The sequence below is a fragment of the Nicotiana tabacum genome, chromosome 13 (assembly GCF_000715075.1).
Source record: "Nicotiana tabacum cultivar K326 chromosome 13, ASM71507v2, whole genome shotgun sequence".
Classification (NCBI taxonomy): Eukaryota; Viridiplantae; Streptophyta; class Magnoliopsida; order Solanales; family Solanaceae; genus Nicotiana; species Nicotiana tabacum.
The window spans coordinates 61358773-61366069 of NC_134092.1; positions in this window are offsets into that span (position 1 = coordinate 61358773).

The following is a 7297-nucleotide window of genomic DNA, read 5'->3' on the forward strand; positions in this document are numbered from 1 at the left end:
TCCTTCACTGTGGAGGATTGTGATCCTCCTTCGGTTCTTTGTGAACAAAATCGATGTGTGCTCATTCACCATCGACCATCTTCTTCGTTTATACAGTTCTCGAATTTTTCGGGGAGGGGGGGGGGGGCTGATAAAGCTCGTGCATCGGGCCAGTAAAGCCCCGTTATCAAGTATTGATGAGGACCGGGATCGGGGCTGGCAAGGCCGTTTTGTCCGAGTGTGGACTTCGGACTTAATCCCAGCTGAGTGCATGCCATTTTCCGAGAAGTGGAATACCTCACGTAAGTATGATTTACTTTTGAATGTCGATTCTACACTTACTTCTCTTTTTCTTACCGATGCTTTGTGGTGGTACAGCCGTTGCTCGGGTCCCGAACGCTGTCCCTCGACTCAAGTAGTGGGTCGATGGTATCGTATCACAGATGACATATTCCGAGCGCTCGTGGAGCAAGCTCTCGAGGGGCCGTTGGGAGGCCCGTTCCCATGGTGAGACTTCTTTCCCGAGTAGGTAGTATTAGTATTCCTCTTTTAATATTAAGCCCTTACTCCCTTTACTTCTTTTTGCAGGCTTATCTACGGACGTCGAGATGAAGCCTCCGGTCGGTGGCGAGGGCTTATCTGCTAAGTTCCCTGCTCCGAGACAGGCCGGATAGAAGAAAAGAAAAAGGGCTCCGAGTTCCCCGAGCTCGGAGAAAAAGAAAACAAGAAGAAGGCTGCTGCGCAAATCAAAAGAACGCACCAGTGCCCGAGCACCGTCTTCGGATTTGCTCTATCGTCTGAGAGACCAATCCGAAGAAGAAGAAGAACCTTATGTTCTGGTGGCCCGCGTGCCGTCGCAGCTTGAAGGGCAGGGGGCCTCCGAACCAGAGAACCGCGAGACCAATTTGCCTCAAACTAAAGAGGTCGATGAGGAGGCTAGGGCCGAGGCTTCCCGGGATGCGGGCAATGCCTCTAAGGAGGCACTCGATGTGATAGACATCCCCGAGTCACCCTCGTTTACTGAGTCTATGTACATCGAGGCCCAAACGGTGAAAGAATGCCCCAATGAGGGGGCCCATGGGGCGGAGGATCCTTTTAGCAACTTTTTTGATGGCGTGGATTCCACTGCTACGGAGGACGTCACCGGATTGGGTGACTTAGAGATGCCGAAGAAGAGTCCGTCTCCGGAAGCTAGTGGCCCTACCTCGAGCCCGAAACTGATCAACCGGTTCCCTGCCCCGAGCGTGGATCCTGATCGGAAGCGATCCATCATCATCTCTGTTCCGGAAGACGCCCGAATTCTTTCTGCCCCCGTAGGGGTGGCCAGTTACCTTCGGTGCCTGGTGACCGAGTAAGACCAAACCAAAATGAACGAGGTAGACGCGCCCTGCCTATTCAACGAAGCACAACAGGCGCTGAATCGGGTAACTTTACACAACTCTTGGTGATTTCAATTTCTCCTCTTATACTTGAACTAATTCGTTGATAATCCTAATATTCTTCTTCGTACTTGTAGGCCTCAGTGCTTCACCATGAAACTTTTCTCTAGTATCGGGATGAGTTGAACCAGCTCGAAGCCGAAGTCAGAGGGCTTACTAAGAAGAGATATACCTACAAACTTCTCGGCGAGCAGCGTGAAGGGGATGCTAAGAGCCTTCGAAGTGAATTGGAAGTGGCTCGGAAAGAACATGCGACCTGGTTGAACAGGTAAAAATCTTTGAAGTTAGTGATGATGAGCTAGACACGGTGACTAATGGTTGGAACCCGCTGGTCCAACAGAAGATTGATCGGATCGACCTACTCTAAGACGAGATGGATGCAGTCAAGGTCGAAGCCGAAGAGTGGAGAGGTAGGATGGACCGCCTGGCCTCGGAAAAAGAAACTGCCCGGGCGCAGTTGGCTCAGCGGAGGCTCAACTTCGGGCGGCGAAGGAGAAAATCGAGGCTCGGTCCCAAAAAGTTGAGGAGCTTAGTCTCAGCTAAGCTCGGTCGCTTCCGATCGAGAGACTCTTGCCAAGGCGTTTAAAGCGGCCAAGTCGGTGGTTGAAGTGACCAAAGGTGATGCCGACGAGATGGTGGCCCAGTATAAGGCCGATGCCAAGGCAGCCCAGGACCGGTTGAAAGATACCGTCAAATACGTGAAGTGGCAGTCCCGAAGGGAGGCCCTCGAAGAAATTCATGCTCGGGGTTTTGATTTATCGGTCGAGGTAGATAGTGCTAAGGGGTTCGAAGCCGAGGCCAAGAAACTGGCGTATCCCGAGGATGAAGAAGACTCCGAGGGTTCGGACGGATCCGGGTGCGGAGAAGACTCTGATGGTGCCGGTGACGAGGCGGGCTCCGGTGGAGACCATGCCGTTTAAGTGCCTTGTACATTTTTCTTTGTTTTTGTATTTTTGTACTTTTTTTTGTCAAGGTCGTTTGGCCTTTGTAAAGATCTTTTCATATATATATATATATATATATATATATATATATATATATATATATATATATATAGGCTCTTTTTTCCCTTCGACAGTTTTAAGCTTGTTTCCTTCCGCTTTGTTCTTTATGCAAAGATATCGAAATGCCTTAGCATGTTATATTTAGGTCTTGCCCGGAGGTTCGAACATGCATTTCTTTCGATATTATTTTGTTTACGATTCGTGGGAGCTCGGTATGATCGGAAACTTTTTCCAAAATACTTAGAAATTTTTAGATTATAATTTGTTGAGGGTAGCCTTTTGAACCGGTTTAGAAATTTTGAAGACCTTGTTTTTTGCTACAGGTCTCGGACGTCTTCGAGTCGTTTCAGTATGGTCGTAGCCTTTTTTGTTTGGGTGTTGCCCAGTGGGTTTGTTACCCCGAGTCATTCAGGTTTAACCGAGATAACCATTCCCGAATGAGGGTGGCCGTAGCCTTTAAAGTTCGAGCACTGCAAAATAAGCTTTGTGCCCCCGGACTTTATTATCCCGGGATGTCCGAACCTGCCTTGAGCGGCACTCCCCGAGTAAGGTGGCCCTTGGGCTCGATGTCTTCGGGGGATCAAATGTAACAAGGAAAAATTTTCAAAGGGCAAAATATTAATCTGCAAGGTAGAAACTTCCTTTCAATTTTGTGCGTAATATACAAAGTTACACATGTGTTCAAGCTTTGTGTCCAGGCTCGGGTGGTCTATGTGGGCACCGTTCATTCGACCGTTTGGCCCTTACAGTAAATCCTATCGATCGAGCCTAGACTATTCGAGCACGAAGTTTCTTTCCTTGCCAAAATTGTTTTCCAAGAGTGATGCCCCCAGTGTTCGAGGTCGACTATAGAGAAGCCTTGAATACTGTTGACAACCAGTCTTCGATTCTAAGTTAGCACGATCTATTGTTGCCTCGTCAAAAACCTTGCCGGAAAACCCATTTGGGACAAAACCGGTTCAAGGGAAAAAAAGTGCAACGCGTGCTTTCATGCCTAAAAATTGTGTCGTTCTTTGGCGGCTACCTGCAAGTGTTAGTCCAAAATGTAGATAAATAAAAGAAGTGAACAGGGTCGTACCTTAGCAGTAATATCGTTTCAAGTGAGTTACGTTCCAGTTGTTCGGTAATCGTTCACAGTTCATTGCTCTGAGTTTGTACGATCATTTTCCGGTGATCTCGATAATTTGATACGGACCTTCCCAGTTTGGTCCCGACTTCCCTTCGTTCGGGTTCCGGGTGTTCAATGTGACCTTCCTCAACACTAAGTCCCCGACATTGAAGTGTCGAAGGTTGGCTCTTCGATTGTAATACCTCTAGATCCATTGTTTTTGGGCTGCCATCCGGACGAGGGCGGTTTCGCGCCTTTCATCTAACAGTTCTAGGCTCGTATTCATGGTCTCGTTGTTTGATTCTTTGGTTGCATATCGGAACCTGAGACTCGGTTCTCCGACTTCGACCGGTATTAAAGCTTTGTCACCGTAAACCAACGAGAATGGGGTGGCCCCGGTACTGGACTTCGAGGTCGTACATTAAGCCCATAGGACTTCGGGCCAGATTTCTTTCCATTTTCATTTGGCTTTGGTCAATCTCTTTCTGAGGTTTTAGAGTATGGTTTTGTTCGTGGACTCTGCTTGTCCGTTCCCACTATGGTGATATGGTGTTGAGAGCATTCTTTTGATCTTATGATGAATCATCGGAGTATGCCTTTGACACCCGTCGCATTTTCGTACGAACTCCTTCGCGTCCTTTTCCATGTCGATCCAATAGTAGCTAGCTCTGATTATTTTCTGAACTAATAATTCAGTGCCCGAATGATTTCCGCAGGTGCCTTCGTGAATTTTCCTCAGAACATAGTCGGTGTCTCCGGGTCCTAGACATATTACAAGTGGGCCATCGAGCGTTCTCCGGAACAATGTACCGTCTTTGGACAGGCTGAACCGGGCCACCTTTGTACATAGAGTCCTCGATTCCTTTGGGTCCGAAGGCAGTTTTCCGATTTTCAGATATTCCATATATTTGTTTCTCTAGTCCCAAGTTAGGCTTGTTGAGTTTATCTCGGCGTGACCTTCTTCCACCACCGATCTCATGAGTTGCACGACCGCCCCAGAGTTGAACTCGTCGTCATCGATCGACGACCCCAAGTTAGCAAGGGCATCGGCCTCGTTATTTTGATCCCGAGGCACGTGTTGTAGAGTCCATTCTTTGAACCGATGTAACGTTACCTGCAGTTTATCCAGGAGGTACCTTTGCATTCGTTCTTCTCTAACTTCGAAGGTCCCATTAATATGGTTCACCACGAGGAGGGAATCGCACTTAGCTTCGACCACCTCTGCCCCCAAGCTTTTGGCCAGTTCGAGACCTGCAATCATGGCCTCATATTCGGCTTCATTGTTAGTTAATTTTATAGTCCTGATAGATTGTCTAACTATATTACATGCGGGCGGTTTCAATACAATTCCAAGTTCGGACCCCTTCGCGGTCGAGGCGCCGTCCGTAAAGAGGTTCCAGATTTTCGAAGAGGTCCCCGAGTTCAACAACTCTCTTTCGACCTCGGGTATTAGAGCCGGTGTAAAGTCGGCCATAAAGTCTGCCAAAATTTGTGACTTAATGACGGTCTGAGGCCGATATTCGATGTCGTACCCACTGATCTCTACGGACCATTAGGCCAACCGTCTTGAGAGCTCGAGTTTATGCATTACATTCCTCAATGGGTAAGTGGTTACCACACATATGGAGTGACATTGGAAGTACGATTTTAGCTTCCTAGAGGTGCTTAGCAAAGCGAGCGCCAGCTTTTCTAGGTGAGGGTACCTAGTTTCGGCCTCGCCGAGAGTCCTACTAACATAGTAAATTGAAAATTACGTACCTTTCTCCTCCTGGACCAGGACTCCACTTACCGCTATCTCCGATACTGCCAAGTACATGTATAACTGTTCGTCTGTCTTCGACGTGTGAAGCAGCGGCGGGCTCGATAGATATCGCTTAAGCTCCTCCAAGGCCCGTTGGCACTCCGGGGTCTATGAGAAGTTATTCTTTTTCTTCAACAATGAGAAGAAACGGTGGCTCTTGTCGGATGACCTCGAGATAAATCGTCCCAAGGCGGCTATACGTCTGGTTAACCTTTGCACGGCCTTCACGTTGTCCACAACAGTGATATCTTCGATGGCCTTGATATTATCGGGGTTGATCTCGATCCCCTGGCTGGTTACCATGAATCTGAGGAATTTACCGGGCCTGACTCCAAATGCACATTTCTTCGGGTTCAGCTTCATATTGTATTTCTTCAATATGCTGAAGGTATCCTGCAAATGTTTCAAATGGTCTTCTGCTCGCATTGTCTTAACCAACATATCGTCAATGTAAACCTCCATTGATTTTCCTATTTGTTCTTCGAACATCCGATTTACTAGGTGTTGGTAAGTGGTGCCGACGTTTTTTAGTCCGAATGGCATCACATTATAGCAGTAGCTGTCGTACTTAGTGATGAAGGAAGTTTTTTCCTGATCACCCGGGTCCATCCGAATTTTATTGTACCCGGAATAGGCGTTGAGAAAACTGAGGATCTCGTGGCAGGCCGTCGCATCGATCATGCGATCGATGTTAGGCAAAGGGAAAGAGTCCTTGGGACACGCTTTATTTAGATCTTTATAATCCACACACATTCTTAATTTGTTCCCTTTTCTGGGGACTACTACTACGTTTGCTAGCTAATCCGGGTATTTTACTTACCGGATGGATCCTATTTTATGGAGTTTAGATACCTCGTCATTGATGAAAGCATGTTTGACCTCGGACTGGGGTCTCCTCTTTTGCTTGATTGGGTGGAACTTCGGGTCCAAGTTTAGCCTATGACTGGTTTTTTCCGGCGGGATCCCTGTCATATCAAGGTAGGACCAAACGAAACAATCTTCGTTAGCTATAAGAAATTGAATGAGTTTTATCTTGAGCTCGGGATTCAACACCATGCACAGTATACCTTCCGATCGGGAAAGTGTTTGATCAATACGACTTGCTCCAGTTCTTTGATCGTCGATTTGGTAGCATCAGAGTCATCGGGAGCTACGAAAGACCTGGGAAACCTGTAGTCGTCGTCTTTGCCCATCTCCTTCTTCTTCGATTGGGACGGAGTCAATGTTAGTAATTTCTATTTAGTTTCTCCCTTGGTGATTGGACCTAGCTCCTTTGGTGTCGAAAGTGTGGATATCGGGACCACCTCGTCAACTGCGAACATCTCTTTTGCGGCTGGTTGTTCTCTGTAAACTGTTTTTATTCCTCCTGGCGTTGGGAACTTCATCATCTGGTGCAGAGTCGAGGGTACCGCCCTCATATTGTGAATCCATGGTCTCCCGAACAAAGCATTGTTTCTCATGTCCCCTTCGATCACATTGAACTTTGTTTCCTGAACGGTCCCGGCGGTATTCACCGGTAATGTTATCTCTCCTTTAGTAGTCTCACATGCCATGTTGAACCCGTTTAGGACTCGGACCGCGGGCACAATATGATCTTGCAGGCCGAGCTGTTCCACGACCCTCGATCCGATGATGTTGGCCGAGCTACCTGGATCAATTAATACACGCTTAACTCGAGATTTATTTATAAGTACTGATATTACCAGTGCATCGTTGTGGGGATGCACGATCCCTTCAGCGTCTTCGTCGTTGAAGGACAAGGTTCCCTACGGCACATAATCCCGAGTTCATTTTTCCCTTGTGATAGATACTTTGGTACGCTTCAGCATCGGCCCCTGGGGTACATCGACCCCATCGATGATCATGTTGATGACATGCTGAGGTTCCTCATGTTCGGTCTGTTTAACTGAATCTCTGGTCCTAAAGTGGTTCTTGGCTCGGTCGCTCGGGAACTCTCGGAGATTCC